This window comes from Callospermophilus lateralis, chromosome 16 (assembly GCF_048772815.1).
Source record: "Callospermophilus lateralis isolate mCalLat2 chromosome 16, mCalLat2.hap1, whole genome shotgun sequence".
In the NCBI taxonomy this organism is placed as follows: Eukaryota; Metazoa; Chordata; class Mammalia; order Rodentia; family Sciuridae; genus Callospermophilus; species Callospermophilus lateralis.
This window is the reverse complement of record NC_135320.1, coordinates 63,979,237-64,002,677: the sequence shown is the minus strand read 5'-3', so window position 1 is coordinate 64,002,677 and position 23,441 is coordinate 63,979,237. Positions and strand designations below refer to the sequence as shown.

At 36.0% G+C, this 23,441-nt stretch overlaps 1 long non-coding RNA gene across 1 annotated transcript in view; it reads right to left on the bottom strand.

Annotated features, from left to right (window-relative positions):
- Positions 1 to 23,219, bottom strand: part of LOC143382129 (uncharacterized) — a 48,357-nt gene extending 25,138 nt beyond the window's left edge. The window contains exons 1-2 of the long non-coding RNA XR_013088933.2: positions 23,182 to 23,219; positions 16,711 to 16,781 (exon numbers count right to left, since the gene is read on the bottom strand). This is a non-coding gene — a long non-coding RNA (uncharacterized LOC143382129). The remainder of the gene's footprint in view (positions 1 to 16,710; positions 16,782 to 23,181) is intronic.
- Positions 23,220 to 23,441: the final 222 nt, after the last annotated feature.

The window sequence follows — 23,441 nt, the reverse complement described above, 5'->3', positions numbered from 1 at the left end:
AGATGGTGGAATGAAATGGGCATCATTACCCTAAGTACATGTATGACTACACATATGGTGTGATGTGATATCATGTACAACCAGAGAAATGAAAGTTGTGCTTTTCATTTGAATCAAATGAATCAAAATGCATTCTGCTGTCATATATACTTAATTAAATTAAATCAATTAATTTTTTAAAATGAATGGAAAATAAATATGTGAAAATGTTAGAACTTGTTGATAATCATGAAAATATAGAGAATAAAGTGTTGTTTCTGGCCCATCAGATTATTAAAAACTGAAATTTAGGGACAAAAATGGTAAAGTAGAGGAAGGGTGTGATTTCCAGCTGCTCTGTGTTTCAGGACGCAAGCAGCCGAAATACTGCTTCCCAGTATGGTGGGTGACCGAGGGAATGCATGGCATTTCAATATAAGAATCTTAGAGACAGAGATCCAGACACTTTGAACATAGGGAAGGAAAGAATGCCTCAGGACTTCAGCCATAACACTGTGGCACTGGTCCACCATGGAAGGGAGGAGCACCCCAAGCATAAGAAAGACAATCTGAGAAGAAAAATTTGGCAGGAGAACACCATGGGCCAGAGGGGCAGTCTGAACATGAATGACCCAGAGACAGCACAGTGAGCCAGAGGTGCTCTGTGCTTGTTCCTTCACTCAAGATGTGGGATGTCATTTGGGGACAGCCATGGCCTCTTTCTGCTACAACTTTCGATGGGATCCTAAGGAGGTCAAAACAAACACTGGCAGACGGTACCTGCATGCACTGGCTGTGAGACCTAGAGTCCTCCTGGCAGGGTGCAACTGAGATGGGCACAGAGGGAATTGCACTTGTGGGGGCAGGGATACAGAGCAGAGTGCTGCTTGCTTTCCCCTTGGATTTGCAAACTTGCAGGATTAGCTGGAGAGGACCCAGAAACTGGACAGGCAGACACATTTATTTGTGTTCTGAGTCTGTTCCTGGAAAGACCACATTTGTGAGCAGTAGAGTGTGCCAGAAGAGTGTAGAGGTCTATATAGACCCAAGAGCACAGTCCAGGCACCCAGCAGAGATCAACATCTACCAAGAGTTGGTGAAGCTATTCTCTCTAGAACTGGACACCTCAACCATAAAGTTCAAAAGGTCTGTCAGAATTAAATTCCAGCCACCTGAACTTCACATTTAGACTACCAGCTCCACCCTGGGAGTGCATCCATTCAGTATGCACTGAAAAACTCATTAGGGACTATTTTGAAAACTTATATTCCAATAAAGTGCAAAATCTAGATGATATTGACAAATTTCTACATACATATGACCTGCTCAAAGTAAGTGAAGAGGATATAGAAAACATAAAAAGACCAATATCAATATCAAGAAATGAGATTGAGGCAGTAATACATAGCTTTCCAAAAACAGAAAAGTCAAGGACCAGATAATGAAGTTGATCAAATTATGTATGCACTTATGTGAATATATCACAATACGTTCCTATTTTATATATAACTATAAAGTACCAATTAAAAAATAAGTAAATTGAAAGAAGACGAACAGAGTAAAGACAGGGGATCATGAGGAGGCAGGAGAGGAGAAGAGGAGGTATTATTAGGGATTAAATGGAGAAAATTACATTATATACCTTTATGCATATGTGAAAATGAACCCCACTATTATGTGTAATTACAATGCACTAAAACATAAAAAAAAAACTTTAAAAACTGATATTTATACTTGGCCAAGGTGTGCATGAAAAACACAAAATTGATGCAAAGAACATAGCATTATCACATGCTATTTCATTTGTCTTTAAAGTTGAACTCATTTACAATTTTTGAAAATTATATTCATAAAAGCTATGTAAAAAGAAGAAAAAGAAGTATGTTAATATATTCAGTGTTTAACCCAGCCTAAAAAGATAGTGCATACATTATCTATCAAAAACACTTATTTCCCCAATCCATTCACTTCCCTTCTCCACAAAACAATAAAACAATTCACTACTTAAACTAGTGTAGGAGAAGTGATCATGAAAAACAGAGGAGGAACCTGAATTGCATGTAGGAGACAAAATTTATAGACTTTAGTGACTAGAATATGGGATGTGACAAGAGGAAAGAATCCATTATGACATCATTTTTTGGCAATTGTGTGGTGTCACTCCCTCTGATAGGAACACAAAATGAGATATGCTTCACAATGAAGAAATTTAGTTCAACCTGAGACTTGATGCATTTGAGGAACCAAAGATATATTTAAATGAGAATACCTGATAAGGTGTTGAATATTTGTCTTGATGTTGGTAGAGTAACTGGGATGGTGAGACATTTTTTAAAATAATAAGGAGGGCTGGGGATGTGGCTCAAGTGGTAGCGTGCTCATCTGGCATGCCTGCGGCCCGGGTTCGATCCTCAGCACCATATACAAACAAAGATGTTGTGTCCGCCGAAAACTAAAAAATAAATATTAAAAAATTCTCTCTCTCTCTCTCTCTCTCTCTCTCTCTCTCTCTCTCTCTCTCTCTCTCTTAAAAAAAAAATAAGGAGATGATGAAAACCATGAATTTGGTGAAATTGCCAAGGATTATGTAGCATAAAAAGAGAAAAGACCCAAGGAAAAGCTTTGGAAATATCAGTTTGTAAAGGGACAGGGACAGCAGAAGATACCAGAGAAGTGTCTGAGGGTCCCTCAGGGACTCATATCCTGGCTTAGATAGAGTATGTCCTGCCGGGTGCTGTGGCCCACACCTATAATCCCAGCGGCTGGGGAGGCTGAGGCAAAAGGATCCCGAATTCAAAGCCAGCCTCAGCAATGGGCAAGGTGCTAAGCAACTCAGTGAGACCCTGTCTCTAAATAAAACACAAACTAGGGCTGGGGATGTGGCTCAGTGGTCGAGTGCCCCTGAGTTCAACCCCTGGTACCCCTCCCCCCAAAAAAGGGTATGTCCTTCCCTTGGTCAGCTGGTCCAGATACCCAGGTTTTGGCTTCCTCACACTGGTGAGTAGTTGGGAATCTCAGTCTATGCTTATAAGTCACTCGTCACTACTGGGAAAAGAGATGTGAGTGCAGGTGAGCCAAAACATCATTTTTGTCTGTGATGGCGAATTGCATCCTTGGTTCTAGAAAAGGAGTGAGCACCATTCATAAGAAAAAGTCTTAGTGGCCATATGGGTTCTTAGCCCAGGGACACTTTCTCCCCAGATCCATATGGGGAAAAGCTGACAGGAGCAGAGTCACTGCTCTTCTCATGTATTATTGAGGCATCTATGCCACTTTGCATGCACACAAAAAATAATCATATTAGTCCAATTGGATTAGTTCAATGCATATCATTTGTAAACCCCCTGAGAAAAATGGGGAATACTTGCCTTTGTTTTCAGAAAATCTGATTGAAGCAGATCATACATATGTTTACAAAGGATAAAGAACCAGATTAATTTAAATAGGTGAAGCTACAGGGAGTGTTAGTCACAGACATTATTCCTTAACAAAAGCCACCTGAAAAAATTAGAATAAAAAATTGTTAATGGATATTTGAAATTCATTAAAATGTACACTAATTATAATCTTTATATAATAAATCCAAAGATAAATTTATTTATGGAATCAAATCCTATTCTATTATTCCTTGATATTAAATCCCAGGGTAAATTTAGTTATAAAATCAAACTCTAGTGTGAGAAAACATGTTGAAAATTAAGTGTAAATTTGGTATAAAAATGAAATGTGTGCGAATCAAATATTCTGGTCATTCCTTTATTCTTTTTTTTTTCTATTAATAAAAATAATTTTTTTAAAAATTCTGAATTCAGCATTTGCCGTTAAAGTTATGCCTAAAAATAAAAATGTTACCATTGTAACTGTGTTTATAAGCAGATCATCCAGTTCCTTTTAACAGTCTAGTAAGGCTGGAATTATAAACACTTCATTTGCTGAGTCATTGGCAGGACTCTGAAATCACTGATTACACAGGGATATTTGTTGTGATGAGCTTTTATTTTAACTGCACTTGATGCATGTTCCAAGCCTTCATGAAAAATAAAGGTATTATTTATGCATTTTTCCCTCAGAAAAGAGATATAGAATATTTTTTTCAACCCTACTAAATCAAAAATGAAATATTGCTAGCAGTGGATTTTCATCTATGCTGGATGACATTTAAAATCGCTAGGTTCCCTATGCTTTCCAAATAAATGTGGCTCACAACATGAAAGAAAGGAATCAGAAAGAAATAAAGACTAAGGGAAAAAAATTGAAGCAGATGACAGGCTCATTAAAATGTGCAGAAAGCATCTCCAACTCCCTCGAGAAAGCTGTTATCGTGAAATAATCACATTGATGAACATGGAAAGAGTGGACTCCGGCAGGGGCCTTATATTGCACCCAAGAAGTTGGTGATTATATCCTGGAAATGTGACCCCATGAAAGGCTGGCTTCTTTGTTGCTTAATAGAGTTCACAGAAAATGCTTGTCTCCAAAATGAGATTTCTCCCCTATTCACTGTGCAGCATGGGAGTCTTGACAAGATGAGCAGGGGGCCATTTCTCCTAATCAAGGGGGGATGTGAACCCCTGGGGGTGGGAGATTGTAAGCAATCAAGCTCAACTTTGCAGGAAAAAGCCATTGCCTTCTGCTCCATTGTCAAGCGGTCACAAAGGAAGGTTAAGGAAGCTGCTAGAATTTGGTAGAAATAAGGGATAATAGGTCAGATGGATGCATTTGTCTTAGTAATTATCCTATTTTCATCTCTTGAGGCTATGAGAAATATTCCCTGGCTGCCTTACCAGCCTATCTATACAGAGCGTTTAGTTCTTAATTAAAATCTTCATTAGTGTTTCCAATTTCTCACACTGTTAGGTAAAAAAATCATATGTATACTTTAATCTGAAGTCACAAACAAGTCTTTCTAAATCGTACTCAGTAGAATCTCTTTCCTCTTGATGCAATGGAGCTATGAGACAATGGAAAAGGCAATGTTTATGAAACCAAAGAGTACACATCAGGGCCACATGTCCCAAAGGGAAGTCTTTGGGAAACTTCTCCAAATCTGAGAAGTTTACAAATAGAGAACAGAGATACTTTCTAAACCTAATGATTTCTGGTTTAAAATATAGTTAATTTATATTTTTAATTTAAAAAGCAAAAAGCAAAAAAAAATCTATATACACACAAAAAACAAGAAACAATACCCTTCGATTTCTTTAATATTTACTAAAATATATATTTGCATATATTCATATATATGAATGTAAATGCATTTAAAAGTTTAGAAAAGTGTACACGATTAATAATGGCTACTTTTAGAATGGGATCAGCTAGAATGGAATTAGAGGAAGGAATAAAGGGAGACTTATTAACTCCTAGATCCTGAATATAGTCTTTTGAAATATTTCCAAAAGAAAGTATTCATATTTTACCTATGTAAACAAATCAGTGACTTTTTTAAATATGAGAAAAATGTGGCTAATCGTGAGAAGAATAAAAATGTATCATAGGTGTACAAACATATGGTATTAAGTAGAAAAATGTGAAAATTTCTATAAAGCACACACTTTTTAAAGAACAAGGAAAAAAGCAATTATCAATTTTAAAAGTTTCATTTGCTCTTTTAGAGAACTTTAAAATAAAATAAAAACTGAGTCTTAAAAAATAAATGTATCATAGACTCAGGGATTCCAGACACAATTTCAACTGAGAGGAATTTTAAAATTAATATTCACCAGTGAAGGTTCTGTAACCATCCAAATATCTCTGAGGTTAGGCCTAACATGCTTCAAGATCACTTGTCTTAGATGCCTGTTTATCAAAATAATAGTTTTCCCCTGTGCTACCATTTGAATCTTGGCACTGTCAAGAGGTGGTATAAACTTTTACTATGTCTAATGGAAGGTCTTAGGTAATTGGGTGCACACCCTTAAAGGGGATTGTGGGAGCCTGCCCCTTCCCTACTCCCTGCTTCCCTCAAGCTACAAGGAAATGAGCAGCTTCCTCCATTATGATCCCCTGCCATGGTGTGCTGCTCTGCCACAGGCCCAAACACAACAGGGCAAATTGACCATGAACTGAAACTTACAAAACTGTGAGCCAAAATAAACCTTGTTATTTCTTAAACTGATTATCTCAGGTACTATGTTACAGGCGTAGAAAGCTGATTAACATTCTCTGGACTCCTCAAAAATGTTCTTGAGGCAAAATTAAAAGAATTCTTCAAATGATCCTTAACTGCATAAAAAACCAATCCTACCAAGGGGTAAATATTGTTACCCTAATTTGAACAGAATTGTTGTAATTTCCCTGTTGTTATACATACTATATACTAGAGACTTCAAGAAAAATAAATAAATTAGAAATATCATGTTTCATTTTGAAATTTCTACAATCTCAGGTACTAACACAAAAGGCTGAATGGTTCAAGCCAGGTGAGAATTGAGGTACAGCTCACTTTCTAGCATAAGACTAAAAACTGCATCACAAATCTCATACAATACCTGGAAATGTGCACTAAGAAATCAAGTGAAAATATTCTTTCTTGTGGACTTTCAGTCCGACAATTAAGCTCTGGATTCACATGCCCTGGAGTCAGTAAGTCCCTGTTATTTTTGTCCGTGATAGGCTTGCCCCATGTCCCACACACTCAAGTCAGTGAGGCCTGAGTTGGCGAATGTGTCAGGAATGTTAATAACCAAAGTCAGCCATCCAGACATTTGCATTGTCCTCTCTCCAATTTCGAGGAGCAAGTTCATTCTATGCCTTGTGCTCTTTCTAGAACAGAGGGCCAAATTGGCCCAAATGTCTAAAATCCTTTTAGCTGAACCCATTATACTAATATCTGACAATTATGAACTAAGTCTCATTTAACATGCTTAGATGCTCTCACTTAAAGGCAATAATCACTAAAAGGAGTGAGTTGTATAAACCTGTTTCCCAGCACTCTGGTTGACAAGACACCCCACTGGTTATAATGCAACCATCAGGCAGAGCTTTTTATATTTAATGTTGAACAAATTATCCTTCCTAAATGGCAGACGGGTACTCTCACTGTCAATCTTTCTTTCCACTCAGCTGCGTTTCCATTTCACAGAACATCTTGAATTTAGCTGAGGGAAGTAGGGGTTCCTAAAAATATAGAGAAAAAAAAAATCAAAAAGAAAAAGGAAAGACAAATAAGAGCTTCTCTGCTAAACCAACAATAGGAAAGTCTTTATGCCAATACTCCCCCAAAGGGTGACTTCCAAACTCGAAGGTGGAGTTTTGCCCTGCCATCCAGGACAAGAATATCAAGAGGAGTAAGGTTAGGAGGAGTTCACTTCCAGGGGAAGAGTTTTATCTGCATTATGTCATGTGCTTTACATTACAAAAGACATTGGGAGCCAAAATGATCAAATTATATTGTTATATCATGTGCATGCATGAATATGTGACAATGAATTTCACTATTACATATGGTTTTAATGCACTAATTAAAAAAATAACAAATGCTCAATTTAAAAAGGAAGAAAATATAGTGTAGAATTTAAAGCTGTGAAACACTTTTAGAGTCATATAATCTGACCCACAATGGCAATCTCCATCCAGATGGAAATTCAGACTCACTTTGATTACCCTTAATAATGGGTGCCTTATAGCCTTCTAAAAAGAGTTTTTAAACTGTTGGAAAGTCCTTTCCCCATTTCTTCTTAATTTTGTGTCACCAACTTGCAACCTTTTAATTTCTTACCATTTGTCCCTCCAGAGCAACATACTTGAACAAATTTTGTACCATAAATCTCTTTCACCAAAACATAAAGTTTCTTAATCTACCTTTAAAATGTTTTAAATCATGACATCATTTCTTAAAGAATAAGATTTAAAAATTGACTTTTTCATTGTTTAAGAGGATGGTATTAGGCATTCCATAAGAAACTTTATTATAATTATGAATATAAAATAAACATGTGAAGATGCATTTTTACTTTTCCTATATATCAGCTTTTATTAACTGTTTCATCATGTAAAGGTTCATTCAAATTATATTACAACTAGTCTGATGAAAGAGTGAAACTTGAAATAAAGATTAAATTTTTAAATACCTACTTCAATATTAAGAAAGCTACTTACTAGGCACTGGGCATACAATGACTAACATCACATAGAGCCAGTCTCTGGCCTTAGAGATTCCAATTTAATTAGTTAGGAATGATGCTTTAACACTGGTGTCTTAGAAAATCTACTCAAGATTCTATTGTACACCAGCTTGATGCATGAGTGGTTTCACCCTGAATGGACTGAAGGTTAAAACTCTTCACACAAACAATATTTGCAAAACCTATATCTGACAACCTGTATCCAGAATACATGAAGGACTCCTACAAATAAAAAGAATACCCACTCCCCCCCAAAAAATAAAGTGCAAAATGTGGAATAGGTAGTCCATAAAAGCAGATATTCAGATAGCAAGTAAAGAAAGGTCTTTGGGCTGGGGATGTGGCTCAAGCGGTAGCGCGCTCGCCTGGCATGTGTGCAGCCCAGGTTCGATCCTCAGCATCACAGACCAACAAAGATGTTGTGTCCGCCGAAAACTAAAACATAAATACTAAAAAATTCTCTCTCTCTCTCAAAAAAAAAAAAGAAAGAAAGAAAGGTCTTAGCTTTTCTTAATAGTCATCATAGGAATGCAAATTAAAATGTCATGAACGATTACCATATACCCACTAGAATGGCTAAAATGAAACCAAGTGTTGTCTAGAATGAAGAGCAGCTGAATCCTCAGATGCAACTGATCTAAAGGTAACAAGGTATAAATGCTTTGGAAGACTATTTGGTAGTGTTGAGTAAAACTTTATGTATATCTATGCTCTATGGGCAATCCCACTTCTAGGTACACATACAACAGGAAAGTGAATGTGTTCTGCAAAAGATGTGCTGAAAAATATACACTGATGATACATTATGGCCCCAAACCAGAAATAACTCAAACATCCCTGCTTGGTAGAAGGGAAAGATAATTTGTAGTATATTTATACAAAGGGATATTCTACAGCTATGAGAATGAACATTAGCTGCTTCCTAAAGCATGTGTGGATCTCACATACTTAACATCTAGTAAAAGAAACGAGATACAAAACAGTACTTCCTATATGATTCTATCATATGAAATTCAAAACAAGTCTATGGTATTAAAAGTCAAGATAGTGGTCAAATTTGGGGAAAACAGTGACTAGAAGGCAGCATAAAGGGATTTCTGAGATGTTGTTTTTTAAAGTTGTTTTTCATTTTGGTGTTAATTCCATGAGTTTATTCATTTACTAGACTTTGTACTTTTCTGAATGTAGTCATACTTCAAAAACAATTTTTAAGCTATACATAAAAGAAAAACTAATAATCCTTTATTATTATGACATTTTATAAGTTAAAAGCTGTTTTGACACGTGTCCCATTCAATTTTATTCATTTGACCAGAATTGCACTCATTCACCAAAATTTAGTAAATCTCATTCACACAGAAGACTACTAGGGGATGCAAACAACTGAAGGTTAAAAGGACATGGTTATTAATCTCTAGGAGCTTAGAGAACTAAAAATGTTAAACTAATCTAGTATAGCTGCACTAGCAACATTCATGTGGTGTCTCCCACTTACCAAGCATTGTACATCACTATGAATATTATTGGTGTTCTCTTCCATTTTTTAACTTCAAGAAAATAAGAATTCTAATGTCTGTTAAAACATTTATTGTTATATAAAGGAAAACATAATGACATTCATGGGAGAAAAGAAAATAAATGTGGTTCCATCCATTTCAAAGAGGGTAGATGTAAAGTAAGGCATGACAACCTGGTATATTTCCTCAACTATTTCAAGGACAAGAAAAATGAAATTGTGTCACAGGCACAGGAATATTTCGAAACTATGAATTCCATTCCAGTACTAGCTTTTAATTTGATTATCTCATGTAATACCACATGAAAGAGACTATATACTAGTTTAAATTTATTTCTTGAAACTAAAAAATTTCAACTTTTCAAACAAAATATCAGTCTGAAAGAATTATGAGAAAAACTATAAAGCTTGACTGTGAATATAGATGGTATAAGTATTTCCAAGAAAAAATTTGGTGCTTCCATTTAGTAAAATGTGAACTTTGCAAATGTATCAATCTCTTAGACATTAATGTCAAATATATATATATATATATACATATATATATAAGCATTTATATCACTTATATAGAATTTTATAATAAGAACGGTGTCAAAAGCATATCAATACATTACAAGATTGGTCCTATATAATTTGTGGAATCTTAGACTCACAATTTAGTAGTTTTCATTTGATATTTCAGTGTTTCTATTTGTTCTGTGGTGACATTTCATTGATTTTACCGTGTTTTCTCCATTCTTAAAATAAATATCCTTTGCTGTGAGTTTAGTCCAACACTCTGAAACAAATGGTAGTCGAAAACATCATCATATGATATCATCTGCTAAAACTAATTCATTCACTCAAACTTTATTGTGTGAGGTTCCAAGCACTTTGTACCAGGCCCTGTGCTGTCAAAACTTGGAGGAGCAATTTTAAGGCTTGTGAGGAGTAAACACAACATTTCAGGCGCCATGTTTAACTTTGTGGATAACAGGAACAGATGAGACAGGTTTCCTGACTCAGAAAATCTCAATCATTAGAAGTTAAAGAGATATAAACGCATATTTGTATTTATGTGTAGAATAAATATATCAAAAGGAGATATGAACTGAAGACTTTGGGTAGAGAGGGAATGATGTGCTGATTAATAGAAATTAGAAAGATTTCCAAAACCAACACCTGAGCTGATGGTAGAGGCATTCAAGATCAGGAAAATATTTTTCTTTTTCCTTTTTCTTTTCTTTTCTCTCTCTCTCTCTCTCTTTTTTTTTTTTTTTTTTTTTTGAGACAGGGTCTCAATAAGTTTCCTAGGCTGGCCTGGAACTTATGATCCTCCCAAGTGCCTGGGATTACAGGCATGCACCACTGCGACTGGTTGATCCTTCACTTTTATGACTTTTTTCTATTGCTTTCAGATAAAGAAAGAACTAATGTGTTCCTCAAATAATCCTCAAATCCCAACCCAAGGGCATTTCATTGTTTCAGTTTGGTGCTTTTACAATAATGGTGGGAAATTCTGCATGACTGTGGAGGAAACATTGAGGGAGACAAATCTGAAGAGGAAGTTAGAAGATAGTTATAAGGGATATTTTATACCATGACAAGGAAAATTAACTATCTTGTTGGCAATAAAGAAACTGTAGGAATCCTCAAGCAGGGTAATAAGATAATCAGATTTGTTTTGCACATGCTAACTCTACTAGTAAAATGATAGAGGTACAATAAACTGCTTATAGTGACATGATTATTGAGCTATTGCTGTGTTATAAAGCATTATGTTTAACCAAAAAAAAAAGACTTTGATTTATATTTCTATCCTGCAATTATCTGTGTAACCTTTATTTAGTACCTTAACCTCTTTCAACTTTAAATTTAATCAACCTCTATGTGGATAATATGTAGCTGGTGTTGACTTGAAGGTTAATTAAGTGAGGAACTAGATGCAAGGACTTAGCATCATGAATACAGGTAGTAATGAATAAACATTGGCTTTGATTAATCCTCTAGCATTTGAGATACTCATTGTCACATCAAAGGCAGAATATTTAAAGTAATCATTAGTACAGAAGTGTTCAACTCAACCCATGATGTCCATTGAAATGAATTTTAAAACTGTTGAAAATAAACATGTCAAGAATCTACTGCAAGATTATGATTCAGCAGTTCAGAAGTTCTGTGGAAGAGCCTAAGCACCTGCATTGGCCAAGCACCTGCATTGCACTTTAGGTTCTAAGATAATTTTGATGCACAAAAAAGATTTAAAAGGTAAGGCAATTAAAGAACACTTTAACTATTTTGTAGTTGGATCAGTATATCCTTCTTGTTCAATTTGGTAACTATTTATTTTACTCATCCAACATTTGCAAAGATTTAGAATCTGTTTAGTATGTGATAGATTAAACACTGCTTCTATATTTATACAGTATCTTTTGCTTGTGTATCTATAAATAACAATGGAGTTTAGAAACCTCTGGACCTCAGTTTCCAAAGTCATAATATAAGGAGAGATGCATAGTACCCTGGTTCAAAAGAAATATGTCAGAGCCACACCTGTAGATTAATTTGATAATGCATACATATAAGACCAGGAAAACTAAGGCAAATTCAGAGGGAGGGATCCAGATGAGATGACAAAACAGCAACCATGTTGCTTAATCCAGAATTCAAACACACAAATGAGTCAAAGGTCATGATGTTGCCGTCAGTCAGAAACCAGGAAGAAAAGGAAAATTTAATGATTGCATGAAAGGTCAGAGCACACAGCAAGTGAGTGAGAGATAAGAAGGCAGAGATGAACTTGTGGCTTCCAAAGCTGGAAGGCAAGGCAGAGGGCCAAAAGCTCAGGCAGGTCAGCAGGAACCAGGTGATCTACAAATAAGATGAGCAGAGGAACAGATGCCAGGAACCAGGAAAAGGGAGCACTTGCTTCCAAGGCAATCTTCAGACCCTGGCAGGAAGCTTCTTATAAACACTGCCTGCTGCAGCAGGAACCAGTCTAGGCCTGTAGATGGAAGCAAGCAAATGCATGAAAATGGAGAAGGTGAAGCTTATGGGAACAAGAATAGCCTAAGATCTCTGGCGAATAATGTCAGCCAACCACAAAGACACAAAACCAATGTGAACCCATATTTATACTAAATATTACTAAGACAGAAGTTTATATTTAAGAAACTATGAGATGTGCCTGAAAAAAAATATCAGAATAACATGTAAAAAAGAACAGTGCAACACACATACTAATTTAACTCATTCATTCATTCATCCTGTCATTTATTCAACCAATAACAATTATGGAATGCCTTCAACTTTCAAGCCCTGTGCCAGGCGCTAGGTATACCAGGATGAACACAGAGACCCCACTGATCTTATTGTCTAACAGAGCCAACAAAGGTAGAATTATTACAATATAATGCATTAAGTCCTATGATACACTTAACTTTAGGGTGAAGGGAGGTGAAGCCTTAAAGAATTCACAACAGTGAGTCAGAGGAGAATGTGTTCCACTGCAAATGAATAGCAGGTACAAAAACAAGATGGGAAGGGAAGGAGGGAGTGTTTGAAGATTTGGAAGTAATTCAGCATGGCTGGGGCATATGTTGTGCAGTCAGAAATAATGCAAAATTAAGGTCACAGGATAGATAGGGGAATCTCTAATGAAAGACCATATTAAAATGTTTGTAATTTATCCAAAATATAATTTTCTCTGACTAAATAATTTCAAGTAATACATCCAAGGCTCTGCAACAGAAAATGGAAGATGAACTAGAATACCAAATAACGTATGAATTCAGCCATGCACTTGTCCATCCATGGAAATAACAATCTGGTTAAAAATGAACTGGTTTTGACCTTTAGTCTTAGAAATATAAAGGAGGGTAGGGGAGTGGATACAGCTCCAAATAGTTGCATAAATTTTATTTTGCCTGTTCCAGGCATTGTTGTTGATCAAACACCTCAAGAAACTCTATACAGATCAGATTAAGGGCTGTAGACAAATCTAACTTTATACTATTTTAATTTAAATAAGAAATCTAAACTTAACAAATATATGAAAACGAAAGATAAGCAAAATAAATAGTTACCACATCAAACTAGAAAGAGATATTAATCCAACTACAAAATTTATGGGTGAAGTTTTCAATTGCTATGCCTTCTAACTATTTGATGGTATAATGTCAGTTATGGAAGAGTCCCAGGGAAGACTGTAAAAAAAAAGTGTTTACAGATTTTATCCCTTTTCTAGTCATGTCTCTACCTATTCAATTTTAATCCATACTTTTAGGATGCTGGAAAAACTCTACAACTGCGTAGCTTCAAGGTATGACAAATCTGAGGACCAGGCCTCAGTCAGCCTCCATGTCCACCAGGTCTTATTCAGCATTCTTTCCCATTTCCCTCAGCAGTTTTGACAACTTTCACCTCTTACCAAGTCTTCTAACCCATTCTCAGCAAAGTCCTTTGCTCTTACTCACTAGATATAGGAATTCACTATAAAAGGTTCCACCATAGTGTCCTAAAGATTGTGAGATCAGCAAACAACCAAGGAAAACTCTAACCCTTAAAGAATACCCGGATCATGGTAGGCCCTTTGAGAAGATTGAAAAAAAGGGAGGATAGAAAATGAGGAGGTAACCAGAAGTTTTTAGTACTACAAAACCCAAAGAAGGAGAATATTTTAAGGAGGAAGTAGAAAACAGAATCAAAAGACACAGAAATGTCAAGAAAGTTAAAAGGAAAAGTGCCCAGTGAATGTAGCAAGGTGGTGATCATTGCAAGTAGTGATTTTATTGCAAGTAATTTCAATTAAGTGATGAGAATAGCAACCAGATTGTAGTTGGCTAACCAAAACAAGGGCATATCACTCTTTCAAGAAATTTTCTATAAAATAGGGAGATATCATGACTGCTTTAGAGGAATTGAAAACAAACGGAAGGTCTCATGGATCAACAATGGAGGTGTTGGAGGAAGCTGCAGAGGGGATGGTAATGGAAATGCAAAGGTTGTGGTCCTTGAGTGGTAAGGGTGGTGGTGATGAAGGTGTAAAGAAGGTGGAGGTAGCAGAATTGGTGATAGAGAAGCTAGTGGCAGTGGAGCTGATGGTGCAGCTGATGATGGGGTGGTGGTGTTAGTCAAGGTGAAGGTGGTAGTGGTCTTGGTAGTGTTGGTGGTGGTGGTGATGATGATGGCAGAAATAGAAATAGTCATTTTAAATTCAGGAGAAACTTGTGCATGTTTATCTACTAAGTTAAAAGACCAGGAACTATTAAGAGAAAAAATGATAATAATTGCATTGGTCTCAAAGGAAAATAGACAGGAATATTAGAACACAGATTACGGAAATAAATGGCAAAACCATATGCCATAGTTAAAAGTCTCGCACCAAACCATATGCAAATGTGTCATGAAGTTCTGTACCTGCCTTTCTGCTTTTGTACTTAGTGATCTACCTGCTGCCTAGAATACCCTTTCTATCTCCCATTGTAAGCATATTAATTCCTAATCCTTTTTCAAAATAGGACTTAGAATCTACCTCTTCCAGGAAACCTTTTCAAATACCCTCCCTGTTTTGATTAAGATACCTGTCCTTGGGGTTCCTAGAATATGCTGTCCATGATCCATCACACGATTTTCATACTAAAGTGTAATTGTTTTAATTTCTACTAGAATGTAGGATCCACAAAAGCAAATACCACATTCCATAAGGCTTTCATTTATTCACTCAACAAAACTGACATATTACTATTAATAATAAAAATCTATTGAGCACTTATCGAATGGAAAATCATAGTAGGAAAATTTTAACCTGTTGTCTGCTTTTGTAAATTAAGTTTTATTGGAACACAGTCACATTCATTTTCTCATTGTTTGTGGCTGCTTTCACACTACAATGGTGAGGCAAGTAGTTGTGATAAAGCCTATATGGCTTACAGATCCTAAAATGTTTACTATCTCACCTTTTACACAAGTTTGCCAATCCCTACTTTAACCAATAGAGGCACAAATAATGACTCAATCCTATCCTACAGAAGTCTGTACTTCAGTGGGGACATCCAGGAATTATAGTAAAATATGATACATATTTTGATAGTGGACATTAAAAGTGCTACAGGAACATATAGGAGAAGCACTTGATATATTCTTTGGAAAATCCAGAATTTTGTATATTTAGCATCTAGCACTATCTAGCATATTGGAGGATGGTCTATAAGCAGACCAATTTTTTTCCAAAGGAGAAAATTTATTTATCATATGCAATACTTGAGAAAGACTCTAAGGTATACATCTGAGTAATTATTCAAAAGTCTACTGATATTTGTACCACAAGAGAACTGAATTAGGATTTCATTTAGTTATATATCATTATTGTAAAGATAAAAGTTATCCAAATATTTCAGACTTTAAATCTGTTCCAAAGACATAAGGTTCTAGCTTGGTCTCCCCATTTAAAAAAAAAAAATAGTAACTCTGATTCTGGCCTTTGGAGGTAAAAGCCTGAATTAAATACTTGCTGACATTTGGGAGACTTTCATAATGTTCATTTTATTTCAGAATTCTTCAGAAGATTTTATTGTGAATATTTAATGCTATCACCTAATCTAAAAATAATAAGTACTTAATACCCTCTTGATTTCCTCTTTATTTTACACATTACCATGCACTTACACATGCACACAGACATACACACACACACACACACACACACACACACAAGCAAGCATATTTTATACCCAATATCATCTCACGTAATACATGCATCTCTTAAACAAACAAACCCATATATCCTTCACACATATACTTTTGAGAATATGCACCAAACGCAAATCTAATGCATGCATATTTATATAGATTTATTTTAATCAGAGATGGCACATAGGTTCTGTTGAAAGGTCAATGCCATTCAATCAAGGGTCTGCCTGTGGCCCTGTGTTGAGAAAGCTGGTGAGGGCACTTTTGAGCACACAAGAACTTGGACTGTGATTCTTTTGTGATGTTGGCCTTGGACACCAAAGTTGAAATGGGGACTGAGTCAACTTATTTGCCATCCTGTCCCTTAGCAATCTCACACATTGACAGATATTTTTTGAAAGTATACTCTTGCTGCAAGCTTACCACAAGCAAATGAACAGTGATTGATGCTCCCAAGAATTGAGGCAGGTGGAAAAGTTCTTGGTGGAGATGACCTTGATGGAGAGGAAAGAGATAACAGTAACTTAGATTTGCAAGGCATCTCATCACTTTCAAAATAACCTCATGAGTTTTACCCCCCACTGGATCTCTGCTACTTACTTAGCTTTATAGATTACAAATCTAAAGTAAGCAGGGCTCAACGAAATCCTTGGGGCTTATAAATTCAAACATGTTCATGTGGAATTTTGGACAAAGCAGAGAGCCAAATCCCAAACGAAGATACCTTCAGGGATAGAAGACAGCTTCCCAGGAAGTGGAGGAAATCCACTTCTCTGAGGTAAAAATGATTAGGAGTTATCAATGATTATGAGGATGCTTTGAGTATTGTTACAAGATGTTTTGGAGAAAAATAATGTTATAATGCAAAGCAAGAACTTACAATAGCATTAGAAGGATTAAACAAATATTCAATGTAACAAATGTATAATAAACATTACTTTCCATGGGTCAGGCTCTGTACTAGACGATACAACTACAAATAAGAAAAAAAAATGTCTAATGCTTGCTCTCTCTTAAATTCCTAAATTAATTCCCCTACTTCTCAGTCATTCTAGTAATTTTGTGTCCATTTAAATCACCTGAGAAGTGTATTTAATTTGAAAGTTTTATGTATTTGGTTAACAGTAGACTCCAGAAATTCAAATTTTCAGCAAGCTCCCAAATATCTCTAAAACCAATGGCATTTGTCCATGAACCTCACTGTGAATGCATTGAATGCATTGCTATCTTTGGGTGTTAATGAACATAGAGTTAGGAGGTGAGCAACTTAAATTTTATTCCCTTGACAACATGATCACCTGTAAATCCAGTTACCCAGTTTCCCTCAGTGGTAACATCTTGTAAAACTACAGCAAAACATAACCAGGAAATCAACAGGATACAGTCAAGATACAAAATATTCCCCTTACAAGGATCCCTCATGTCATCCTTTCACAGCCATAGCAACTTCCCATCCTACTCTTTCTCGAACTCTGGACTACTAATCTTTTCTCCATGTCTATAATTACTTTGTCATTTCAACAATTCTATGTTGGTAAAATCATACAGTATATAAAATATACTGGATGTTGGCTTTTTCCTCCACTGAGAATAAGATTCATCAGAGTGGTCATATGCACCAATTTTTCATTGCATCTTGTTGCTGACTACTATTCCATTACATGGATCAACTGGCTTGTTTAATCCCTCACCCACATAAGAGCACCCAGATTGTTCTAGCTTTTAACTATTGTGAATACAGTACACATAAATGTAAACAACATATACTATTAACCCTTTCAAAGAGTTACAATGGTTGAATAAAATGTAGAAACCTAGCTTACTGGTTTCTGGTTTACTGGTCTCTAATGTTCAGTGCCAGTTTATAAACTGAAAACCTTAAGTCCATAAAATGCAGAAGTTTGGTGATGCAGTTCTACAACAGAAATGTTTACAATAAAAATCAAATCACCAGACAGAGTTTGGAGCCCAGTAGCTAGGACACCCTCTTTGTTTAACATTAGTTACAACAAGTTACAGAAGTCAGAGCTATTCCCCTTTCCAGGGCTGCCATTTATCTATTTATTTCTATATCATCTAAGTATGTTTACATATATGTACATGTGTCAAGATAGATTTTAGGATCTGTAAGCCATATAAGCTCTGTCACAACTACTTGCCTCACCACTGTAATGACAAGAACAACTAAATAACTGACAATAACAACTTGAAAAAGGAAAAGTTTATTGGCTCACAATTACAGAGGTACAGTACAAGGTCAGCCAACTCCATTGCTCTGGGCCTGAGGTGAGGAGCAAAAGAGCATGGCAGAAGAAATCTACTCAGCTTGTGACAGCCAAGAAGCAGAGAAAGAGGTGAAGAAGCTGAGGGTAAGATAATCTTTTCCCTGGTATTCCCCATGACCCACCTCCTCCATGCATCTCCACCTGCCTACACTACCACCAGTTAGCCCATTAAAACTAGGACGGACTGATTAAGTTACAGCTATCCTAGTGTAATCATTTCACTTCTAAATATCCTTGCATTAAGATATGAACTTTTGGGGGGACACCTCATATTTAAATTCTAACAGTATGTATATATAAGCATGCTGTGAAAAACACACTGGTATTTTAATACTACCAATACCTTCAAACAACATTTATAACTATAGGTGACATGCAATATAGTGCCCTGGCCACAACCATACACTGATACATGCATCATCAACAAACTGGGAGGATCCTCTAATCTTTTTATACCCATCTCTTAGAAACTTGCTACTGTGCTGATTTTTTTCCCTTAACAATTATCTTGATAGCCCTAGAATATTGATTTAAAATTGTTAGATATTAATCTGCATTTAATCTATTCCTTTGCATGAAATTGTGGCCCTATCTATGAGTATCTACATTCTGACAGAATACACCGTGGTATGGTCATATGATGTAATAACATACAGCTGTTAAAATACGCAGGTAAAAGTATCAATAACCAATAAGAGAATTACAAATTCAAATGTAATTCACAAATGTTTATTTCTAGTTTGGACATCTACTTCCCCTGAGTTCCAGATTTCCACTCAACAACTGTCATTTGCATGCTCAACTATTATTTGAAATTTCATGTGACCCAAACAGAACCAATCCTTTCTCCAAGCCCCAGTCCAATTATCACCACCTACCACAATCCCACCCATCTAAAAAACCTGTATCCCATTCACTTAGTTGTTGAGACAAAAAAAAAAAAAAAAAGGCATCACCCTTGATTCTCCCAATAGTGTTCATTTAAAACACCAGTAAATCCTGTCAGCTCTGTATCTAAACATGTCTAAAGTATTTTCACATCTTTCCATTGAAATCACCTCCAGATATTCATTGAGGCCTCAATTTGAGTGTTGCTTTCTGAGTAATACCTGAAAAGCTAAGCTTGGCAGCTCATTACCACATTTCCTATTTTAACAGCTTTAAAACACTTAGTGGCTGAAAGGACCTTGTTTATTCACACTTCTTTTATCTCACTGTCTTCATTAGGATATCAGTTCATCACTATATTCTTAGCATCTAAAACTGCCTGGCATATAATGGCCATTCAATAAATATTGACTGACTACTATTCCCATGACACCACTTTATTATTTTAGAGTTTTCAACAGTATTTTTAAGAATGTGATGTGACTGCAGATAAATTCCTATCCCTAGGCATTTGTTTTTTTCTTTACAAAATGGGAGAAATTGAATGATTTAGAAATTTCTTATCTATGTTAAAATTTCATGACTCTGTGTGTGCTGACTTAAATTATAAAATATCTCTTTCCCACTCTATTCACTATTTAGCTTTTTTACTGTTATAAACCATAATACATATATGTGTGTGTACATATATACAAATAAAACACACACACATATTTGCAATTCATAAAGTATTTTGTTTTCCATTGTTTCCTCTGATACTCACTTCAAACTCCTGGAGAATTATATTTATTATTTCTGTGTTATAGATGGGGCTCTATAAGCCCAGAGTAGGTATATGTGACATGTTTAAATTCACCATGAACCTCATTTCACTTTTTTTTTAAAAAGTCTATTATTAACAAAAGTTGATGGCTATCTAGTATTTTAATTTTTTATAGCTATGATGTAGACCCCTGATGAATGACCTTTCTACAAAATGCTTTTGCAGTTAATAAAATCATCATATGTGTGGTTTAACCATTCTAACACAGTTTCCCAGTTTTCACAATGATTTTGATTAGTCCAGCTCTTTCTGTAAGAAAAAAAGAGAGCTACTGAATGTTTGCATTGAATGCACAAAAGACCCACATGACAAATTCTACTCTCTTTCCATCCTGCAATAGCATTCACTGTTCTTCCATTTGAGTAGATCTTTGAGTAAATAAATGCATTGCTTCCAGAAAGCTTCCACAGTGAATAGTAGTACAAAATAATTATAAGTATTTAGCTTTAAATTTTCGCTGCACAATTTACTGACTTTGTGACTGTAAACAAGTCATATGCTCCTTTTCTTCACCAGTAAAGTACATAGGAATAACTACTTAAGACAATGTAATAATTAAAAAATTAGACAATGTGAAGTACTGCCTGGTATATAGTACACATTCAGCAATGGGAGCTCTTTCCCATCCTGTTATCTTGAAGAAGTAACATATCAATCTAATCACACTTTAGCAAACATGTCATCAGGAAAGAGAGGGAAGGGAAAGACAAAATAGGTTTGGAAAATGTACTGAATAAATGGTGTTGAATGAGTAACTTATAGGCAGATACAGCTCTAGCTCTACATATTTTGATAAAACAGTGAAGAACTAAATGTCTAAAATTCTTAGAACAAGAAAATTACACTTTAGTCCCAGGAAAGAAAGGCTAGAATTTATTTGCAATCATTTGAACTGAGTTTGTTTTCCTCTAAGTTGGCGTTTCTAATATGAAGCTCTGGCACCATTTGAACTCTCCAACTTGTGAGGTGTTTATTTAGCATTCTTCTCAGGCTTAGAGAACTCAAGATGGATTTTTCTCCAATTTAATGAGTCCTGGCTTAGAAACAGTGTTTTGGGAAGGGGCTGGAAACTTAAAAGGAGAAAAAAAGAACCTAAGAACTGTGGGATTACGGTTGATGCAATATCAAAAAGGCCATATTAGGTAACCTGTTAATGTCCTTCATCTCAAAGGTTATATAAGCCCCCAGATTTAAACCTTCTTTCTAAAATGAATTCTACAATCACACTGTATATTCTCTCCTCTCCCGCCGCCTCCCCTCTCATTCAGCATCTCCCCACCTGGAGTCACCTCCATCTTCCATTTTTATACTCTTATTCATTCTCCAAGATAAATCACCTCCTGTGTAAAGATTTCTCTTTTAAATATTTATTTTTTACTTGTAGTTGGACACAATACCTTTATTTTATTCATTTATTTTATGTGGTGCTGAGGATCAAACCCAGGGCCTTGCAGGTGCCAGGCGAGTGCTGTATCTCTGAGCCACAATCCCAGCCCTAGATAACCTTTCTTAATACACTAATCAAACACTATTGTATTTAATGAATTGTATTTAATCAAACAATCTCACTGTATTCTTGCAATATGTCCAGAAAAGTCTAAGTCCAGTGGATTGTGCTTAGGTATTTGCCCACTGATATTTATTTGTATTCTTAATTTCTGAAGGTCCTCTTAGAGATGATGCATTGTAGAGAAAGTATGTTGACAAGGAGGGAGAAACAAGGCTCCTGTGGGTAAGACTCTCCTCTGGTCCACTGCACAATCAGAGCTGGGCTCACTCTGATGAGAACCATTCCAAACAGGAGTTTTCCCTTTCTTCTTCCCATCTTGTAGTCTGATTGACCCTTCCGAAGCAGGAACTCAACATCAGCACCTGTCCACCTTCCCTCTTCCCCAGTTACAACTCTCACTCCCCACCCCTCCCACTTTGTCCCCAAATCTTCAAGGACACTCTCAGTGCTCCTAAGGTTTCAGAATAAAAATCTAATAATATTTCCTTCCAAACAGGTGGAAATACCTGTTGTAAAGAAAACTGTACAATTTCAAAGGCAGAGACTGGTATTTTTAACCTAATAGTTTCACATTTCTAGTGCACCTTTATTTCCGTACATTCTTTGTTTTTACTTGTATAATTATCTTTAAGGAGCCAGTAAGGATCCAATAGAAACAATATCTGATACAGAGTCCTGGAAATCTGAAATACAGAAAGAAGAGCCGGAACCATATTCCCAGGAGACAATTCTAAAATAACCTAAGCCAAGCTGGTGAAGGAAATCCTGGGCAAACAGCAGTTTGACCAAAAACCATAGTGGGGACTTGTATCCTTCAAAGGCCAAGAAACAGGGAAATTCAATGGCTGGACCTTGAGTAGAAGTGGCAGGGGTAAGGTGAGGCACATAAGACAGTAAAGTCAAGATTTGGCACACAAAACAAGATTTTTTGTTATGAGGTTTCCATTATGTTATGAATCTGTATTTTCAATGAGGTAGGGGATTTCCTACCAGAGAGAAGAAATCTTAAGTGTTTGAGCCTTATGATCAGAAAAAAGTAGGATAAGGGATGACCAGATGAAATTGAGCTAAGGCAACAAGATAAATTGTTTGGTGCACTTAACATGTGCCCAGTTGAGTAGATACATGAGATTGGGTTCCAGATTTTTTTTTTTTAACAGACTTGCACTGTAAAGTTCTCTCACATATGACTAGAATTACATTGTATTTTAAGCTGATTGTGTATGCCCAACTCTAGTGAATGTGACATGAAGGGGAAGAGGGGGAAGGGAAGCGACGATACAAGGACAGGGGTGCTACTACGGAGAAGCAGCCCTCTATACAGAAAACTCCTTCTAGAGGCAAAAGTAAAGATTAATCCAAAAATAAGCAAGTAACAAGAAACTCACCTGGCAGAGCCTTTACCAGCTGTGGTGGCTGCTCTTGACTCTTAACTATGGTAGGAAGATGCAAACAGTTTCATCACAAAGACCTTTAGTAGAGTTGGACATTCTTGATGGGGCTACATGGAACTCTAGCAATTCTAAGGGAAGCCAAAATGTTCCCAGGGGTCTTTTCAATAGCCTACCTTCCCGGGAAGGGAGATAGTGTATTTGAAGCTTAGTTTTTGCATTGGGACTAACAGATCAGAACCCAGTTTTTTTTTCCT